Source organism: Lactuca virosa, chromosome 3 (assembly GCF_052849685.1).
Source record: "Lactuca virosa cultivar CGN04683 chromosome 3, Lactuca_virosa_CGN04683_v6, whole genome shotgun sequence".
NCBI lineage: Eukaryota > Viridiplantae > Streptophyta > Magnoliopsida > Asterales > Asteraceae > Lactuca > Lactuca virosa.
The window spans coordinates 114,079,036-114,102,594 of record NC_136428.1 but is presented as its reverse complement, the minus strand read 5'-3'; positions in this window follow the sequence as shown (position 1 = coordinate 114,102,594).

The window sequence follows — 23,559 nt, the reverse complement described above, 5'->3', positions numbered from 1 at the left end:
TCGTCCTGCCATACATTGAAACTTTTCCAGTGTTTCAGAATTACACTTAAACTTTTAAGCATAACCATATTTACTAAACTTTAGTAAATCATGACGAATAGTCTTATCGATCTTTATGGTGGACTTGACCAGTGCACAACCAAGTGTACCCGATCCCCTAGTCCTTCACTTGACTCACATATACATGTGAACAAGGAATTAGTCTTAATTTCCCAAAGACGAAAATTCTCATTCATCACACAAATTTCATGATTCCAAGTTTCTATCCAACTGAACCTTGGGTGATGAGATTCTTTCCTTATTCGGCAAATTCTCGACACTACCACAAACGAAAGAATCAAATCCATTTTCCAATATTGCTATCAATGGAATCATATAAACAACAATTTTCCCAAATCACATTGTAAGGATACTTAGAATAAATAAAATCAAAAAAATTTCTTTTATTTTAAAATTACGGAAAAACTTATCCTTACAATGCAAATACACATGAAAACTATGTTGTTATCCATTCCTAAGCAATGTATCATAACTCTTAGCAGCAGCTCAAAATTTTGATCTTCAGATCATGCGATCGAAATCCATCTCTTCACGATTAGAATTAGCTTATTCTTCCTTTAAGCTTCCTTTCTTTTCTTCGATTCTACAAAACATCAAAATGCGACCTAGTCACATCATGTAATAAGAATCTCCAAATAGGAACTTAATAGAGTTAGGTAGTGGATTTCACCTAAAGCATAGTCAAATTTTTTTGACTTTTACCATCCTAGTGAACTTTCAGGTAAATAGCGTAGCTTTGCAACCAATTCCCTTTCTTTTGGCAATAGAAACATATAGACTCTTTAGTAATGGTACACGAGACTATCTCAAACTTAGCCTTTCTCTTTACCATTTGGTCAACCGGGTTGACTATGGCCGATCCCTTTCCATTGGGAAGAGAAGACTTTTCTGGACTTCCAATGTTCCCATCGCCAATGTCCATGTAAGTTTGGGAAGTAGATCTTCCAATCAAATTTGCTTTACCAGTGCTCCAAATCATTACTGATTCAGCGGTAACAAGCAAATAGGTAAGATCATTAAGGGTCATGTCGTGGTCTCTCACATAGTAGTCCTTAATGAACTCACTATATGACTCGGAAAATGATTGAAGAACCCAGTCAACAGTCAACTTCCTTGAGACTTCGACACCCAACTCTCCCAGCCTGTCAATATGTGACTTCATCTCCAAGACATGAGTGCACACAGACTATCCATCTTTGTGTTTTCTTGCCAAAGGGCTTGAGTGACCTCGAACTTTTCAAGTCTTTGAACTTGTGGGTTAAGGAGAATAATTGGAGGAGGTAGAGGAAGTGAAGTATGATTTCGAGTCCCATTAATGCATGACAAAGGGATTAATCTTTCACCTTGATCGCCATGTGGGATATCATCTTCATTAGGAAAGCTTTATTCAAAAGGATAAGGCAGACCATAGCTGTCATAACAAGACATCTATGAGGGAGAAATTCAAGTTTAGTTGATTTAAGTCCTTAATATAACACCCAATTTGAAATATTAAGGCTAGGACCCAACAAAATGTTTAACAAATTGGAAGAGGGATGCCGTAATCCAATTTGAAAAATATTTCAAGGTAGGTAAATGACGATTTACCAATTTCCACCACGAAAAACGAAAAAGAATTTTAGGTTTTAAGTGAATTGAAACTCCTACATATTTTGAGATTCGTTGAACTTTTCAATGGCATGTTTAATCTCAATTGTGCCCTTCAAGTTTGTGACTGGGATGCTGACGATCACAAACAAGGTGTGAATAACCATACAAATTAGCATGGTACACCCAATGTTACAACCACCTAATCAATGTGTCGGTTAACCACACACGCTCCATTGATCTATAATTAACATCAAGCAACCCTTTGACACACATTGTCAGTCCCAAATTAGTGTGCCGGTTAACCACACACGCTCCACTAACGACTTAACAAGGTGCAAAGTGCAATTTCATGGGTTAACACCATATTCACATTTTTCCTAAAGTAACTAAGATTGGGAATTTAATAAAGTTTAGTTACTTTATATTTATCATTATACTGTTAATGAAGGGAGAATTAATGTCTTGTCCTACCCGTTCGGCTAACGACCCTCCACTAGTCAAGGAAGCAATGGGTGAGAGTGGACACCCATTAAACTGCCATTTTATAGGTAGTAACCTTATACCCCCCTTATAGACCGGCTTCGTGAATGAGGCCTACTAACGGTAAGACTAACTTACTCTTATATATATATATATATATATATATATATATATATATATATATATATATATATATATATATATATATATTAAACCTATAATATTATAATAGTATAAGGGTTGAATTTTAAACTTTTAAAATTCTAAGGGCTGGAATTAAAGTATACATGGGGGGGGTAACTTTACAAATTCCAAAACTTGAGGGCAAGTTTTGAACAATTCAAAAACTTTTGGTTTCCATGACTTATGAGTTTAATATGGTTTTTATGGAAGACTTTTCAAGTTCCATAACTTCAGGACAGGTTATGGAAGACATAAAACTATTTTATAATGACATTTAAAAACAAGACTTTTCATTTTTCATAACCTATGAGACTTAATGTGCTTTTAAATGAAAAACTCTTCATTTTCCATAACTTGAGGAAAAGTTATGGAGTCATAAAAACCATTAAGATCAATTATTCCAATTAACACAATAATCAAATAATTTTTCTATGAACAAGATCAAACTCATAAGCAAAGATAATTCATATCGACAATTTTCAAGAACTTAGCTAATCACATAAACTAAAAAAAAGTCTTGAAACTTTGACAAATATCCTTTATTTGGATGAGAATAAACATTACCATAACATCAAAATCAAATTATGAACAAAAACATTTTGTGGTAATGATTCTAATCCAAAACAGGACAAAAAAAACTCGAATATATGTTGTCAGGGGCTCCAACTCGCCGAGTGCATGAACCAACTTGAAGAGTTGGATGAGTTTACACATGGACTCGTCGAGTCCCCTGTCCAGATACCAAAAAATTCGATTTTTTCAGTTTTTTTAACAAGTAGCATCAAGTATAATTTGAAAACAACCCATGGCTCTGATAACACTGTTGGGTTTTAGTATACTACAACATCCTATGGTGCACATACAACCCTAAAAGCTTTGGATCTATAATTTCTCTAATTATATATGCATGTGCGTTCCAAATCTTTAAGCCTATAACTAGCATACAAATAACATATGTATAATAAGACAAGTTTTAGACATACCTCTTGATGTTGTTGATGTTGCTAGGAAGACTTTGGCCTTTAAGAACTTAGTGCCCCAAGTGTTGCACCTCAAATGGAATCACAACTCACCTAGGACAAAGGTGAATCTTGAGAGAGAATTTACATGCACCAAAAACACCTCCATGAACTCCAAGAACTAGAAGTATCCACAAGTGGCGATTTTGGGCAAAGGAACACATATTTATATGTGGTGGATTCCAAGGGTCATGGGTATAACCCAAATCCATACCCATGGGTTTTATGATCAATGGTTCATGTGGCTCAACTCTTTATGTATCCATACATAAACTTAGTCTAATATGGATCATAAGCCCAACAGATATAAATATAACCAATTACCATAATTAGTCCCCATAGATTTAATTAGTCTCTTTTGATCACTAAATTAATTTCAAACTAATTCTTGATCAATACTAATTAAATCATATGATTTCATATTAATATATTAGAACTTATAATATATTAATAAATCATATATAACCTCTTCTCAAAAGTCCATCCTAACAAATTGTCCTGATGTTATGCAACCCAAATGGACCATACTACTCTCGAGTCGAGTACACACCAAAAATAGTTATGGGCGTAGACATCTAATCCAACAGATCCTGCATGGGAGGGTCTAGGTTCCGTACTTGGGCGAGTATGGTAGGTTCTGATAGATGGGGCCCATAAGTCGAGGTTCTCCATCCATCTTGGGGTGACGAAGATGTACCGGGATCTTCGCCCTGATTACTGGTGGCCCTGCATGAAGCGGGACGTTGCTTGGTACGTGGAGCGGTGCTTGACCTACAGGAAGGTCAAGGTTGAGCACTAGAGACCACACGACAAGATGCAGCCGTTAGACATTCCCGTGCGGAAATTGGAGGATATCACCATGGATTTCATTACCAAGCTTCCCAGGACCGCACATGGAGTAGATTCGATATGGTTTATTATGGATTGGTTGACCAAGAGTGCTCATTTTATCCCGATCCAAGAGAGCATATCGGCCGAGAAGTTGGCCGAGATATTCGTGCGTGAGATAGTGGCACGGCATGGAGTGCCTGTTTCGGTGGTGTCAGACCGAGATGTCCGTTTCACTTCCAGATTTTGGAAGCGGTTCCATGAGGAGATGGGTACTCGTCTCCACTTCAGCACCACTTTCCACCCTCAGACAGACGGACGGAGCGAGAGGACGATACAGACTCCTGAGGACATGCTACGAGCATGTGTTTTAGATTTTGGTGGCAGTTGGGATACGTATCTTCTGTTAGCGGAGTTTTTGTATAACAGCAGTTACCACACCATCATAGATCGACCTCCCTTCGAGATGCTCTACAGGAGGAAGTCTAGGACCCCAATCTGTTGGGGTGAGATCGGTCAGAGAGTCATGGGGAGTACTGACGTAGTACTCAAGACTACAGAGCGGATCCAACAGGTCCGGAGCTAGCTCCAGACTGCTCAGATTCGGCAGAAGAGCTACGCCGACAAGCGGCGTTCAGATTTAGAGTTTCAGGTGGGCGATATGGTCCTCCTAAAGGTGTCACCTTGGAAAGGTGTCATCCGGTTCCGGAAATGGGGCAAGCTGGGTCCCAGGTACATTGGTCCTTTCAGGGTTATAGTCGGGGTGGGCAGGGTGGCTTATCGATTGGATCTACCGGCAGAGCTCTGTCAGATCCACAACACTTTTCATGTTTCCCAGTTGTGGAAGTGCTTAGTGGATGATTCAGCGATTGTACCCTTGGAGGATATTCAGGTTGACGACGGCCTGAACTACATCGAGAGACCGGTGGCGATTCTGGAACGCAAGACGAAATCCTTAAGGAACAAGGTTGTTCAGTTAGTGAAGGTGCAGTGGTAGCACCGCAAAGGGGTCAGAGTGGACATGGGAGCCCGAGGAGGAGATGAGGGAGCACTACCCAGAGTTTTTTCAGACGCAACAGACTTCGAGGACGAATTCTAAGACATGTGGGGGTGAATTGTAACGCCCGGACTCTGGCACACATTTATTTACAAATTATTCTTGTTTGAAAGGCCACTCTATGAGTTGGAAGCCCCAGACTCGTCGAGTAGAAGTTAGTCTTGGACGCAGGATTTAGCCACCTACTCGACGAGTCAAGAGCTCTGGACTCGGCGAGTAGGCATGGCAGAGTGAAACCCTAATTTCGGGGTTTTGCACCATATTTAAGCATCTTAATCCCCACCCCTTGGCCTCATTTACAACCTCCTTGTCCCAAACCCTAATCCACGAAACCCTAGAGCATCTTGTGAGTGTGTGAGCCATTTGTAATCAATATTTTGTGTTCTTGAAGCTTGGAGAAGAAGAATGAGTTAGAAGGCTCAAGTGGAAGAGAGTAGATCCAGAAACTACACTTCTTTGGCTACATTTTCTGGTAATCAAGTCTCTAACTTGATCATTCTTTTCTTAGATCTATTTACTTCCATTTTATGAGGGTTTTGGTTCAAAAACCTTGGTCTTTGGGATTTGGACGTCCCAAGTGACTTATATCTCAAATATGGGATCTAGGAGGGGTTCCATGGCATAAAGGTGCAAAATTTATGACCATGGAGGCCCCATGCAAGCTTATAAGCACTTATATGGCCTTTTTAGCCCTAAGAGGCCATGCATATTAGGATCTTTACGTGTCCAACTGATGTTCATAGCCTAGATCTAGTATATTATGCCTTGGTTTAGGGTATTGTGGCTTGTGGACCAAGATCTATGTTCTAGAAAGTTTGGGTTTAAGCTAAACCCATTATGAAGGACTAAGAGCGGGTAAAGTTGGAAACTTTACCCTTAAAAGTGTATTCCCAGTGGGTAGATGAAGTTTGGAGCTTGGATCTGAAGGGTAGGAGCTTAATCCATTGAGATGGCTCAATCAGACAACGGAACTCAGCGAGTCCATAGAGGGACTCGACGAGTTGATGTGGTTTGTCCCGTTTTAGCTTAAGGTAGAACTCGACGAGTCGGTGAAGGTAATCGACGAGTTAATACGGTAGATCGCGACTGTGAGTAGCCTGGAAACTCAACGAGTCGGGGGGGGGGGGGGGGGGGGGGGGCTCGACGAGTTAGATCGTGATTTCTTGATATAGGACTTGACAAGTTGATGGAGCAACTCGACGAGTTGGGTCAACCAGAAGGTTGACTTTGACCCAAGCGTTGACTTTGACCAGGGGTAAAATGGCCATTTTACCCTAGGAAGGATTATCAGATTTTGATTAAGTGTTATTATGAAATTGATAGCCGGGGAGTCGCCGGAGCAACAGTCAGAGATTTCTCACTCAAGTTTTCAGCAGTCAGCCTTACGAGGTGAGTTTCCTTCAGTAGGAACGGGTCTACGACACCAAGGTCGGCCCGCAGTATGATTATGTTAGTAGCTGACTATGGGTGGGGCCCGTATCTCCCAGTTAGCTGAGTGTGGGCGGGGCTCGTATCTCATAGCTTAGTTTGATTATGGATATGTGCCTAATTGATAGAATTAGTTATACTTGTTGTTTGTGTGATACTTGTATGTATGTTTAGTAGCTGAGTGTGGGCGGGGCCCGTATCTCATAGCAGTTGAGTGTGGGTGGGGCATGTATCTCATGGTAGCCGAGTGTGGGTGGGGCCCATATCTCGTAGTAGCTGAGTGTGGGCGGGCCCGTATCTCCTAGTTGCATGTTATGTGTATGGTATGTGGTAGTTTGGTGAGACTCACTAAGCTTCGTGCTTATAGTTTTCAGTTTTGGTTTCAGGTACTTCCTGTAGCAAGGGGAAGGGCTTGGGATGATTGCAGTGCACACACCATTTTTTCAGCCTGGGATGTTTATACTCTGATATTTTGATATACATTGATTTGATGTTTGAGATATTATGACTTGTGTTTTAGATAACTATGGTTTTATTAATAATTAAAATTGAAGGTTTTGGTCCGTATTTTTGGGATGATTCATTTACAAACCTTCTGGCATTAGTGAAGCCTTGAATTTACAAACCTTATGGCGTTGACGTCTTCAGTTTTCTTAAGTCTCCAGTTTTCTTTTCCCATTCATGATGCGGTTTGCTTATTTTGTATAGTTGACAATATAAAAATTAATTGATCTTATATTTTTATAATTTGTTAGATATGGATTTGGGAGTTTTTTCATACTGTCGGCAAGGATTTGTTGTACTGTAGATTTATACTACGTATGCAACCTTGGGAGTAGCTTAAGAGGATAGAGTGATAGGACATACATAAAGCACTCAACGTGATGGTGATACATGTTAAATGTGACTCGAGCATTTGGAGCATTCTCATGGAGCATTTAGAGCACTTAGAACTAAATGGAGAACTTGGAGTCCATGGAGTGTGTGACAAAGGAACAGATCTTCCAAGAAAGGAATTGATAACTAGACAAAGGAACTGATCAAGTGACAAAAGAACTGAGCTACCAAAAGGTGGTTTGGAGCAACTTGGAGTCACTTAGAGAAACTTGGAGCAACATGGAGCAGCATGGAGCATCATGTTGTGCCATGTAGAAGGAAGTTGTTCCATCCTTAGGGATGTTGTGCCAAATGATAGCATGGTGGGCCATCATGTCTGAATTTATGCAAAAGGTGATGTTGAGCCAAGGACATGTTTAGCCAAGTGAAGATGCTGAGCTAAGGAGATTTTGAGCCATGAAGATGATGTTGCACCATCAAGAAGGGAAGTTACGCCAAGGAGGAGAAGTTACACCATCTTAATGAGATGTTGCGCCATGGAGGAAATGTTAAGCCATCGTGGACCATCTTGATACATGATGCGCCATCTTGATTCCTTTGTTGTGCGATGTTGATCCATGTATGCTTAGAAGGTGGTCATGCTCAAGAAATACACCATGTTGTGCCACCATGATGGATGTTGGGCCATTAGTGATCATGATGCTCCACATATTCATCATGTTGCTCCACTATGGTCAAGGTGGTCCATCATGTGTGTTGCTGATGCTCATGGGTTTTAAGACATGGAAGAATATTCTAGAAGATGATGCATGGCGGAAGATGATTGGTTGTCACCTTTCATGGGCCTATGGGCCAATGGGCTTGGCCCATTAGGGTTTTAGGTCTGATCCCTCAAGTAAATAGGGATGCATGCTAGATCATTTTGTGTCTTGTGTCTTATATCCTTAGTTGTGACAACCCGAAACTTCTAACTTGTAAGATAAGTTAATGTTATCAATATTAAACTCGATTTTATCATCATTTATCATTATTTAAGGGTGTAATCATACTTTCTAAGCCTCGTATAATCAAAGGTTGAGTTCTAGGTCGAGTAATACCAAGTCGTAGTACAATATTCGGGTCATACACCCTCTCGGGAGGAGTGTACGGCCGTACACATGAGTGTGCGGCCGTACAAATGAGTGTGCGGCCGCACACCCACCCTCCAGCCGCACACTCACCCTTATATATATATATATATATATATATATATATATATATATATATATATATATATATATATATATATATATATATATATATATATATAAGGTGACTTCTTCACTCATTCCTTTCCTTTGGCTTTCTCTCACTACTTTCTCTCTCTAAAAACTTCATCCAAGAACACTCTAAAGGCCTCAAAAACGTGAACTACTTCATCAATCAGCTTGTTATATTGGTAAGACACTTGAATCTAAGCCTAAAACTCATAGTGTTCTTCGTGTTCTTCAACCTTTGAAGGTGTACGGCCGCACACCTTCATATGGTGGCCATACACACCCTAAAGACTCTCCAAAGTGAAGAGTTTGGCCCCTATTTGCTAGTTAGACTTGGTATTAGCACTAGAACACCTCAAAATCGACATTTCGGGCACAAATGAGGAGTGTACGGTCGCACACTCCTGTGTACGGCCGCACACACCCTCTGTACGGCCGCACACTCTTGTGTGCAACCGCACACACAGTCTGGCCGCACACCCTGGTCGCACACCCTGGCCGCACACACACACACACCGATGGTCGTACACCTACTTTATTCGATCATTTATGGCTCCGACACTTAGTTCCAAGCATTTCCAAGTCCTTAGGTTGGTTTCCCATCGTGTTTTTATCATGAAATGCCTTAATCTAATACATATATGTATCATTATATGTTAATAGGATCCACTTGTGTACAAAACATCAGTTGACACTCAGTGCTCGAAACCGATCGTACATTCGAATCCTACGTCAAACTGTGAGTTCATACCCCTACGCTTTTATAAGTTTTTATAACGTTTTCAGGGGGAATACAAGCCAAACATAAAGGATTTCACATCACAAAAACTAATGCAATTACAATGGTTTTACGTTAAACATTTAGATACTTTATCCCTTCTATACTATGCGGAGCATAAGGGACGTTTTCTAAACATAGTTGCATAGTTTTCCGAATGGTTCTCAAACATAACTTATCAATCAAACTATAATAGGTATAGTTTGGAGATTTCATTTCCAGTTTTCAGAAGGAAACTCCATGCAAGTCAAATATATAAACTGTGAACGATTTAGTTTATCTATACGAATAACGAGAGTATCTTACCAGATAATTATTTTGTATAATTATTATACTCCACATTGTTTACCAACGCTTTCGAACTCGAAAACAATTGAACTACACGTAATCTAGTTAATACAGGATTGTGAGACTAATCTTCGTTATGCCCTTCGGGGTACCAATAAATCCTCTCCGGAAGTATAACCATAGTCTCCTGGAGGGAGAGCGTGAAATTTGTGAATAGATCTATTCAGGACTGACAATCCCACACCTGCACTGTTAGCTACAGTGGGGCGGGCACGCCCGGGGTGACAAATTTTGTAATTATACGACGTCTGAAGAAACGTCAAGGAGGTCACGGGTCATATTAGCATGGTTATCCGACTCACAATATGTAAAACTAACCTTTGTTTACGGGATTACTTCTTCCATGGTTTTATTTTATAAAACTACCTATCTACTTACTGGAGGGTATTCCAGCGATCTAATTCTTAGTTTTATTTGACTAATAAAACTACTTACCTACTGGTGGTAACCAGGGTTTTCGAATGAAACTTACTTTTATTCAAGTATTCAGCGAACATGTTAGAAAATATTGGATTTTGTTGGGAAGCATGCATACATATTTCTGAACTCAATAACGAATGTTTTCGATACGAAACGATATTTACTTATAGTAAAAAGGAATAAATTTTACAAATTCAGTTACTAGTTTCCAATACAAAAATACGCTTATGAACTCACCAGCTTTATGCTGACCCGTCTTCAAAATCGCTTGTATTCTCAGGGCATCGATAGACAGGTACCTTCACTTATTTTTGGAGAAGACGGAGCATCTTGAAGTCCAGTCTTTATCTTTTGTTTCTTTTGAATATAATGATATGTACAAATTATGTTTCCAAACAGATGTAAATATTCGTAATGCAATGTAATGGTTGTGTTTACTTTGATTACTATGATACGATTGTTGTGATACTACGCATGACGTCCTCCGCCCCGGAACGTTTCCGCCTTCAGTTCTGGGGTGTGACAGATTGGTATCAGAGCTATTGTTTATAGTGAACTAAGTATACCGAGCCTTACATGGTATACAACTATAAACATTAAGGGGTTAAAGTGCTCTGAACTAAAAGTATACTTTTCAAAATACAAGTATTTTCACAAAAAGTATATAAGTATACCTACGTACCAGAAACAGTCTCATGAGTAGAACAAAACAAAAGTATTTGGATGTTGAACACTGCAGTTAAACCGGGGCAGTTATGTAATCATGTCTAGGGTCAATATAGCCTGATCAACTATATTCATTCGAGACATGACCAACATGTGCTTGGGAGTAATTGTGGTGTTGCAACATGCCTAAAACTTACCAAGTATCCATACACCAAGTCATCGAAAGAACAAAACAGTCAAACTTAAAATACTATAGGAGTATTTTAATAGATTCAAATTCATCGCAAAAATTCACCTCCAAGTGTTGCTACTCATTCTTTTTAGCGATAAGTTAATTGCATTAGTAGTCTTTCTTTGCTTATCGCTTAGTAGAACACTCTAGCTATCATATTGAGGTATATATTCTTGTTTCATATCTCTTGATTCGATTTAGAGGACTTACCATCCTCTTCTTCCTGATCCTTTTTAGAACAAGATGCCTCCAAAGAAAAGACCCAGCAAAAAGAACAACAATCCCTCAACAAATTCAGCTCCTCCACCACCTCAATTCGATCCCGCTATGTTTCAGGCGGTTGTTACTGCTGCGGTGGCTGCCGCGATGTCACAGATAAATTCTAGTGGATCTGGCGGGCAGGGAGGTGGTACTCATACTGGAGGGAGTCAAGAGCACCAGAAGGAGTGCTCCTATAAAGACTTTATGAACGCGAAACCCACATCCTTCGACGGCATTGGAGGTGTTATTGCCCTGACTCGATGGTTTGAAAAGATCGAGTCTATCTTCGAAATCTGCTCTTGTTCTGAAGCCAACAAGGTGAAATTTGCCGCTTGCACTTTCACCAACAAAGCGTTGACCTGGTGGAATGGCCGGGTCAAGTCCCTAACCCTGCCAATAGCAAATGTTATGGGTTGGGAGAGCTTGAAAGAGCTCATGCTAGCTGAGTACTGCCCGCGGGGCGAAACGCAGAAACTGGAGCACGAACTCTGGAAGCTAAAGATGAAGGGTTCCGACATTGCTGCTTACACATCTAGGTTCGAAGACCTAGCACTTCTCTGTCCGGGGATGGTCGCTTCGGAAAGAAAAAAGGTTGAAAGATACATTTGGGGACTGACCCAGCCGACCAAAGGAAATGTCTTGGCTGCTCGGCCAACTACATTCGATAGAGCCAAGTGCTTGGCGCAGACTTTGATCGATCATGGAGTCGATCTCGATGAAGTGACAGCCACTCCTGAACCGGCTAAAGGGAGTGGTGAGAAAAGAAACGTCTGGAAATAGAAAAAGGGTCAGTCTTCGTAGGAGCCCTCAAAGAAGCAACATACGGTAGCAGCTCACGCTGCTACTACCCCTGTCGCTACTCCAGCAACTCAAGCACCTACCAGTAGGTATACTGGTACCCTCCCTTGGTGCAATAAGTGCAGTTATCATCACCGCATCCCTGGTCCATGTCGTGAGATGGTCTGCAACAACTGTGGTAAAAAGGGCCACCTAGCTAGGGGCTGTAGGAACCCAACTCAACCAACCGATCAGGCCTCTGGAGCAGGTGTTGGTCAAGCCTGTTACGGCTGTGGGGAAATTGGGCATTTTAAGAGAAACTGCCCCAAGGCAGCAACAACTGGCAACACCGGGAGAGTACTATCTATGGGGCAAGAGGAGGCTGTGGCTGACCCTACCGTTGTGACGGGTACGTTCCTCCTCGATAACTCTTATACATGCATTCTTTTCGATTCTGGTGCTGAAAGAAGTTTTGTTAGTCATGCATTCAAGCAATTTCTAAAACATAAACCTCAACCCTTAACCGAAACGTTTACTGTCGAGATGGCTAATTGTGAGAAGGAGAGCGCTAATGATATAACCCGCGGTTTTACTCTTACCCTGAACGATCATTCATTTCCCATCGATCTTATGCCAGTTTCCATAAAAAGCTTTGATGTCATCATCGGCATGGATTGGTTGAGCCTCAATCGTGCTGATATCCTTTGTTTCGAAAAAGCCATCCGTCTCAACCTTCCCTCTAGTGAAGCTCTCATAATCTACGACGATAAACTTAGTTCAAATCTCTGTATCATCTCGTGCATAAAAGCCCAGAAACTTGTGCGAAAGGAATGTCATGCATTCCTAGTCCATGTTGTTAACGAAAAACAGGAAGTTAAAGACATTGAGAGCATTCCCGAAGTCTGCAACTTTCATGATGTCTTTCCCGAGGAGCTTCCGGGAATCCCTCCTGAACGCCAAGTCGAGTTTCGTATCGACTTAGACCCCGGAGCTACCCCCGTAGCTAAATCTCCACATCGCCTAGCACCAGCAGAAATGCAGGAGCTATCTAGTCAGCTGAATGAGCTGCTCAGCAAAGGATTCATCAGACCGAGTTCCTCACCCTGGGGAGCCCCGATCTTGTTCGTGAAAAAGAAGGATTGATCCTTTCGGATGTGTATCGATTATCGAGAACGGAACAAGCTCACTGTCAAAAATCGTTACCCTCTTCCTCGAATCGATGATCTCTTTGACCAACTCCAAGGAGCCAGCTATTTCTCGAAAATAGATCTAAGATCAGGGTACCATCAGCTACGAGTCCATGCGGGTGATGTTCCTAAAACAACATTTCAGACTCGATACGGTCACTACGAGTTCGTAGTAATGCCCTTCGGTCTAACCAATGCACCGGCTGTGTTCATGGACCTGATGAACCGGGTGTGTCGTCCTTTCCTAGACAAGTTCGTCATCGTATTCATCGACGATATACTTGTCTATTCTAGAAGTGAGGAAGATCACAAACAGCACTTGAGATTGGTGCTGGAAACTCTAAGGGCGGAGAAGCTTTACGCAAAGTTCTCCAAGTGCGAATTATGGATTCGTAAAGTAACCTTCCTAGGTCACGTGGTAAGCGAGGAAGGCATACACGTGGACCCTTCCAAAATCAAGGCGATAGAGAGCTGGTCAGCACCGAAGACACCCACAGAAATTCGTCAATTCTTGGGTCTCGCTGGCTATTATCGCAGATTTATTCAGAACTTCTCCAGAATTGCCAAACCCTTAACCACTCTGACTCAGAAAGATGTACCTTTCTATTGGAGTGAAAAGCAAGACTCTGCGTTCCAGACTTTGAAACAGGCCCTATGCAGCGCACCTGTCCTGTCTCTGCCCGAAGGGACGGAGGATTTCGTTGTTTACTGCGATGCATCCAATCAGGGTTTAGGCTGTGTGCTCATGCAGTGAGGAAAATTTATTGCTTATGCCTCGAGACAGCTGAAGGTACACGAAGTCAACTATACAACGCACGACCTAGAGTTGGGAGCAGTGGTCTTCGCATTGAAAATATGAAGACATTATCTCTACGGGACCAAGTGTACCATCTTCACTGACCATAAAAGCCTACAACACATCTTCGATCAGAAAGAGTTGAACATGCGACAACGGCGTTGGGTTGAGCTACTCAGCAATTACGAGTGCGAAATACGCTACCATCCCGGCAAGGCCAATGTGGTTGCGGATGCTCTTAGTCGCAAAGAGCACACGAGTCGCAGTGCGAAGGCACTAACTATGACTATCCATTCCCACTTATCCGCGCAAATCAGAGAGGCTCAGCTGGAAGCCCTAAAACCAGAGAACGTCACGGATGAGGCCTTGAGAGGAATGGATAAGAACCTAGAGATCAAGGGAGACAGAGTCTATTATTTCATGGACCGAATCTGGACCCCAAAGTTCGGTGGTTACAGAGAAGTCGTCATGAATGAAGCTCACAGGACCAGATATTCCGTTCATCCAGGTTAGGATAAGATGTACCTCGATCTCAAGAAACTAAATTGGTGGCCAAACATGAAAGCGGAGATCGCTACATTTGTGGGCAAGTGCCTGACTTGCGCCAAAGTCAAATCGAATATCAAAAGCCCTCAGGTCTGCTCCAACAACCGAAAATTCCCGAATGGAAGTGGGAGAGGATTACCATGGACTTCATCACCAAATTACCCAGATCTCCGAGTGGGCGCGACGCCATCTGGGTGATAGTCGATCGACTGACTAAATCCGCTCACTTCCTGCCTATCAAGGAAACCTTCAAAATGGAGAGACTTACACGAATCTACATCCAAGAGATAGTCTGACTGCACGGTGTGCCTGTGTCCATTATCTCCGATCGAGATAGCAGGTTCACTTCGAGATTCTGGCAGTCACTGCAGAAGGCTCTTGGAACTAAGTTGGACATGAGTACAGCCTATCATCCTCAGACAGATGGGCAGAGTGAGAGAACCATTCAAACCCTAGAGGACATGTTGAGAGCATGTGTTATCGATTTCGGAAAGTCGCGGGACACCCATTTACCCTTGGTCGAGTTCTCCTACAACAACAGCTACCACACCAGTATTAAAGTTGCGTCGTTTGAAGCCCTATATGGTCGAAAGTGCAGATCCCCTCTGTGTTGGGCTGAAGTAGGCGACACGCAGCTTGCCAAGGGACAAGTCCCCGACAGCACTCTCACAGGCCCAGAAATCATTCGCGAAACCACAGAAAAGATCGTACAAATCCGAGAACGACTAAAAGCCTCGCGAGACAGACAAAAGAGCTACGCCGATATACGACGAAAACCCTTGGAATTCCAGGTGGGAGACCGTGTCCTGTTGAAAGTCTCGCCCTAGAAAGGCATGATACGCTTCGGAAAGCATGGAAAGCTTAATCCAAGATACATAGGACCGTTCGAGATCCTCGCCAGGATCGGTCCCGTAGCCTACAAACTCTGTTTACCTCAAGAGCTTAGTAGCATTCATCCCGTCTTCCACGTCTCGAACCTTAAAAAGTGCTTATCCGACGAGACTCTTGCTATTCCTCTCGATGAGATTGAAATCAACGAGAATCTGAACTTTGTGGAAGAACCAATCGAAATCATGGATAGGGAGATCAAACGAACAAAACAAAGTCGCATCCCAATAGTGAAGGTTCGCTGGAATGCCAAGCGGGGACCTAAATTCACTTGGGAACGCGAAGATCAGATGAAACAGAAATACCCGCATCTTTTTCCCTAACTCATGATTTGTATTCTATATTCGAATTTCGGGACGAAATTCCCTCTAACGGGGGGGATGATGTGACAACCCGAAACTTCTAACTTGTAAGATAAGTTAATGTTATCAATATTAAACTCGATTTTATCATCATTTATCATTATTTAAGGGTGTAATGATACTTTCTAAGCCTCGTATAATCAAAGGTTGAGTTCTAGGTCGAGTAATACCAAGTTGTAGTACAATATTCGGGCCATACACCCTCTCGGGAGGAGTGTACGGCCGTACACATGAGTGTGCGGCCGCACACCCACCCTCCAGCCGCACACTCACCCTTATATATATAAGGTGACTTCTTCACTCATTCATTTCCTTTGGCTTTCTCTCACTACTTTCTCTCTCTAAAAACTTCACCCAAGAACACTCTAAAGGCCTCAAAAACGTGAACTACTTCATCAATCAGCTTGTTATATTGGTAAGACACTTGAATCTAAGCCTAAAACTCATAGTGTTCTTCATGTACTTCAACCTTTGAAGGTGTACGGCCGCACACCTTCATATGGTGGCCGTACACACCCTAAAGACTCTCCAAAGTGAAGAGTTTGGCCCCCATTTGCTATTTAGACTTGGTATTAGCACTAGAACACCTCAAAATCGACATTTCGGGCACAAATGAGGAGTGTACGGTCGCAAACTCCTGTGTACGGCCGCACACACCCTCTGTACGGCGGCACACTCTTGTGTGCAACCGCACACACAGTCTGGCCGCACACCCTGGCCGTACACACATATTGATGGCCGTACACCTCCTTTATTCGATCATTTATGGCTCCGACACTTAGTTCCAAGCATTTACAAGTCCTTAGGGTGGTTTCCCATCGTGTTTTTATCATGAAATGCCTTAATCTAATACATATATGTATCATTATATGTTAATAGGATCCACTTGTGTAAAAAACATCAGTTGACACTCAGTGCTCGAAACCGATCGTACATCCGAATCCTACGTCAAACTGTGAGTTCATACCCCTACGCTTTTATAAGTTTTTATAACGTTTTCAGGGGGGAATACTAGCCAAACATAAAGGATTTCACATCACAAAAACTAATGCAATTACAATGGTTTTACGTTAAACATTTAGATACTTTATCCCTTCTATACTATGCGGAGCATAAGGGACGTTTTCTAAACATAGTTGCATAGTTTTCCGAATGGTTCTCAAACATAACTTATCAATCAAACTATAATAGGTATAGTTTGGAGATTTCATTTCCAGTTTTCAGAAGCAAACTCCATGCAAGTCAAATATATAGACTATGAACGATTTAGTTTATCTATACGAATAACGAGAGTATCTTACCCGATAATTATTTTGTATAATTATTATACTCCACATTGTTTACCAACGCTTTCGAACTCGAAAACAATTGAACTACACGTAATCTAGTTAATACAGGATTGTGAGACTAATCTTCGTTATGCCCTTCGGGGTACCAATAAATCCTCTCCGAAAGTATAACCATAGTCTCCTGGAGGGAGAGCGTGAAATTTGTGAATAGATCTATTCAGGACTGACAATCCCACACATGCACTGTTAGCTACAGTGGGGCAGGCACGCCCGGGGTGACAAATTTTGTAATTGTACGACGTCTGAAGAAACGTCAAAGAGGTCACGGGTCATATTAGCATGGTTATCCGACTCACAATATGTAAAACTAACCTTTGTTTACGGGATTACTTCTTCCATGGTTTTATTTTATAAAACTACCTATCTACTTACTGGAGGGTATTCCAGCGATCTAATTCTTAGTTTTATTTGACTAATAAAACTACTTATCTACTGGTGGTAACCAGGGTTTTCGAATGAAACTTACTTTTATTCAAGTATTCAGCGAACATGTTAGAAAATATTGGATTTTCTTGGGAAGCATGCATACATATTTTTGAACTCAATAACGAATGTTTTTGATACGAAACGATATTTACTTATAGTAAAAAGGAATAAATTTTACAAATTCAGTTACTAGTTTCCAATACAAAAATACGCTTATGAACTCACCAGCTTTATGCTGACCCGTCTTCAAAATCGCTTGTATTCTCAGGGCATCGATAGACAGGTACCTTCACTTATTTTTGGAGAAGACGGAGCATCTTGAAGTCCAGTCTTTATCTTTTGTTTCTTTTGAATATAATGATATGTACAAATTATGTTTCCAAATAGATGTAAATATTCGTAATGCAATGTAATGGTTGTGTTTACTTTGATTACTATGATACGATTGTTGTGATACTATGCATGACATCCTCCGCCCCGGAACGTTTCCGCCTTCGGTTCTGGGGTGACATTAGTGAGTAGAACGAATCTCTGGTGAATTGTACGTGTAGCCTCTGTTTGAGAACTCTGAAATAAAGAATACTCCCCACCTGCTCGTTGTAACGTTGTGATTTTTACCATAATTTTTTTCTTTTTAAAACATTTATTTAAAAGAATACGTTAGCGGAAGACTTAGTTTTTTTTTATCAAAACATTTTCAAAAACCACAACGTTACTTCGAAAACTCAAACATAATTCCAAACCATTAAACTGTAAAAAAAAGTATTTTTTAAAGTAAATAATCTTAAACGTGTCCAAGAGTGGTATCGTTAATACAAATCTACTACCCATAAGAACCCCTCTCACCAAGGCCAATCTTCTAAACTGCCTATACCAATCATGAGACACAAAAGAGAAATGATACAAGTGTTAGCCCCTGCTGAGTGAGTTCATAAAGTTGCATATATAACATACAAACCCCAAATGGGCCAATCACTCATTTTATGATGAAGCATAAAAATGATAGATAAATACCACTTAGAGAATGACCGCATATTATAATTATTCAATCACATATTCAACCGCATACATGCATGTACATTCAACCGTAATTCTACCACATAACATATATGATCGACCAAATACCATATAAACAACTGAATAGCATGTAAGCAATCACATTTCATATATAGATAACCTTTACTTGTTCAACCTTTTATTAATAACCAACATTTGTTATATATTCAACCTTTTAATATGAAACCAACCGTTTGTTACATGTTCAACCTTTTATTATATCTATCCAACCTTGTTTATACAATGCATGAAAGGAAATAACATTTCTTGCCATTTCTGGCGAATAATAACATTTATTCAAATCTAATGTAAACCCACTATTTAGCACTAAGGAATAAACTCCTATCTTGGTGACAGGTGAAGCTTTCTTGTTTCCCATGATCAAGTTTATCTTTCCCTGCTCCACATTCTCACTTCTTTTTAGTCCCTGCAAATCACAACATATGTGAATACCACAACCTGTATCAAGGACCCAAGACTTAGAATGAGGTGAGTTATTAGACAATATAGTGTATATACCTGCATGGTTGGGTTTTACTTTCCCATCCTTCAAATCTTGCTGGTACTTTGGGCAGTTTCGCTTCCAGTGCGACTTTTCATGGCAATAGAAGCATTCAGCCTCATTAGGGTTAGCAGAAGGAGTGACAAAACCTTTCTTGGTTTTGCTTGAAGAGGAGCCTTCAAGGGTCTTACCCTTGGTACCCTTAGAAGGGTTCTTTCTCTTCTTCCCTTTGCCATGCCCGATTGCCAAGACATTGGCCGCAGTTGGAGTAGGAGTAGGAGTAGTAACAACCGACTTACCCTTTAGACCACTTTCGGCGGTCTTCAAGAGTCCTTGAAGTTTGCTGAGGGTGACTTCTTCCTTGTTCATGTGATATGTCATGCGGAATTGATCATAACACGATGGCAAGGAGTGCAAAATGATGTCTATTGCTAACTCCTCAGGGAAGTTCACATTCAGCTTCAGTAAACGGTCCACATACCTTTGCATTTTCTGCATGTGGCCCGTGATGGGTTCACCATCCTTCATTCGGGTTGTTATCATGGAGGAGATTATTTCATATCGCTCTTGACGAGCACTTTGATGGTAGCGGTCCATCAATTCCTGGTGCATCTCAAAAGGATAATAGTCCTCATAGGACTTTTGGAGCTCGGCTGTCATGGTGGTCATCATGATGCATGCCACTTTTGTAGCATCTCTTTCATGTACCTCATATTCAGCAAGCTCTTCAGGAGTAGCAGTTGGCTCGGGTACCTTCAGCTCCTTGTTGAGAATATATTTTTTGTTCTCATACCGAGTGACCATCCTAATGTTTTTGATCCAATCTGTAAAGTTGGACCCATCAAAGATGACTCTCCCACAAAGATTCATGAGAGAGAAGGAGCTAGTAGGGTTTGAGCCAGAAGCATTGTTATTGGAAGACATCTAAAAAGAAGAGGGAATAGATTAGATTAGATATAGAGATAGTCCTTAACAAAACACCCAAATGTAATATTAAGGCTAGGACCCAACACAATATTTTATAACTTAGAAGAGGGATGCCGTAATCTAAGCTATAAGATATTTGAAGGTAGGTGAATGACGATTCACCAATTTCCACCATGAAAAACGAAATATTTAATTAGGTTTTAATTGGTTTAGAAACTCCTAGATTCTTTGAGATTCATTGAACTTTCTTCAATGGCATGTTTCAATCTCGAGTGTGCCCTTCAAGTTTTGTGACTGGGATGCCGAGGATCACAAAACAAGGTGTGAAGTAACCATGCAAATTACTTGGTACCCTTAATGTATTACCCCTCAATCGATGTGCCGGTTAACCACACACGCTCCATCGATACTATGATAAACATTAAGTCACCCTTTACCTACCTTGTTAAGTTCAAGTTAGTGTGCCGGTTAACCACACACGCTCCACTAACGACTTAAACAAAGTGTAAAGTGTAATTTCATGGATTAGCACCTTATTCACATTTTCCTAAAATACCTAAGATTGGGAATTCAATAAAGTTTAGTTACTTTAGTATTATCATTATACTTTTAATGAGAATTTATAAGTCCTTGTCCTACCCGTTCGGCTAACGACCCTCCACCGATCAAGGAAGCGGTGGGTGAGAGTGGACACCCATTAAGTTGCCATTTTATAGGCAACAACCTTATACCCCCCTTATAGATCGGCTTCGTGAATGAGGCGTACTAGCGGTAAGACGACTTGATCTTATACATATATAAATATTATTAAACTTATAATATTATAAAGTATAAGGGTTGAATTTTAACTTTTAAAATTCTAGGGGTTGGAACTAAAGTTTTTAATATGACTTTACATGTTCCAAAACTTGAGGGCAAGTTTTGTAAACTTTCAAAACTTTTCATTTCTCATAACTTATGAGTTAATGGTTATTAAAAATGAAGACTCTTCATTTTTTGTAACCTATGTGTTCTTTTAATGGTTATTTATAAATGTGACTTTTGGTTATCCATAACTTAAGAACTAGTTATGGACTCCATTAAAACACATAAAGATCAAGAATTAATCTAATCAATTATTAGCACATAATTTCTATGATCTTCTAAACTCATATGTTTATGAATTTTCATATCAAAAATTTCAAGAATCGTAAGTACATATACAAAACTTGAAATTTTGATACGAGCTTTTGAACAAAACTTCGATTTTTCAAGTTTTTTTTTTTTTTTTTGCATCAAGTATCAAATAAACAAACCAGGCTCTGATACCACTGATGGGTTTTGAGCATTCTAACACTCCTATGGTGTACATGCAACCCTAGAAACCTTGGATCTATGTTTTCTGACAACCATCAAATTTCGGTCAAGTCAAAGTCAAACAAAGTCAACAAGTTAAACCGGTCAACTCCATTAACCCTTGTATGTTAGGGTTTACGTTATGTAATCACTGTACAATTCGCTATTTTAATGAGAAAACATCATTTGGAAAGTTCATGTGTTTGATATTCCTTAGCCTTAACAGTGCTAAACAACGAACCAAAGCGATAAAACACTATTGCACAATCATCGGGATTGTGTAGGACACTAAATCATGGCTTAACGGGGTCTATGGACCTTGCGTTGCGAAGCCGGACACTCAAAAAGATCACAAACGAAACCTCTCTCAATCTCATTCAAACCCTACTCAAGATTACTTGACGCTAATAGGATCAAAACTCATACACTACGATATAAATTGACGTTAATAGCAACATAGTATAGTACAACGTTATAACTATAATCAAATTAAATTATGATACCATATTAAAATCAAATCAAAGTATAATGCTCTAATTAAATTTAAAAGAATCAAACTTGAATGCTATAATTAAACTTCAAATCAAAGTAGATTGTTATAATCAAATAATAACTCATCTTTTATAAAACTCCATTTTTATAAACTTTACATTAAATTTTATAAAACTCTATTTTTATAAACTTTACATTAAATTTTATAAAACTCTTATATTAATTATGTAAAAGATGCTTGTGTTAGTGGGAAATTATGAAGACCACCAAAAGCAAAAAGATTATTCCCATGGTCTCCCACTCACACCTCCCATCCACTTTCCTTTCCTTTTTCTCCCAACACATTATTCTCTTCACCACTTAAACCTTCTCTATTCTTTCTCTCACTCTCAATCTCGAAATTCATCCAAGAAATACTCATATTCCAGCCAAGAACAATCTATTATACTCAAATCTTCATCCCTCTTGAAGCATTCATCAAGGTATGTTGTTAAAAGTTTCAAATTCATACAAGAATCAAATTAAATCCACCAAAATATCTAAAACTCATTTTATGCATAAACCTGATTTTTCTCAGAATCCCATCAATAAAATAAGAAGTTCTGGAAATTTTCAGAAAATAACTTATTTTTATTGAATTACTATAATTATTGCAATAAAGTAGGGCAATAATTCACATAAAATACTTTTTGCATTCAATAAATTCTGAGAAAATTCTGGGATGACCAATATATTGATTAAACATAATTTATGAAGTTTCATGCATTTATATTACTGTTTACTATTATTTATGATTTTATTGATTAATTAATAATGAAATATATAAAAAATACTTCCCACAGTCACAAATATCCGAAACTTATACACTGGGCTCTATATCATGTTATAAAACTATGGTTAATTTTACAGAATTTTTGGGAATCATTTAGTATTTTTCCCGAATTTTGTTGTTGTTTAATCATTAAAGTATTAAATAAATACTAAAACAGTTCAGAAAAATATAAAAATTTTACAGTAATTAATATTGTATGAAATAATGATTTCCTAATAATTTCATAATTTTTCAATACTATGTACTATTTAAAACCATTTTCCTAAGTATTTAAGCATGTAAAAATGCATTTTAATGATTATTTCATATAAATAATTGTTAAAATCTGTAAATAATTATAATTGGGCAAGTTATTATTTTAATAAGAAATTATTAAAATCTGGCCTAAATTGAAAATATAAATTAATTATGCAAAGTAATTAATTCAATTTAAAATTCATTTAACAAATGAATACCTTAATATTATAATCAAAATGAATTATTGTTAATTCATCTAATATAAGAATATGTGTCTAATTATTTGTATTAGTACTCTATTCTCGTTTAGCAGTTCCTAAACCAAAACTATTAATTATATTAGGTTATACGTCATTTTGACCCGAACCGTCTATCGTACGACACACGTATTTCGTTTTGGGACT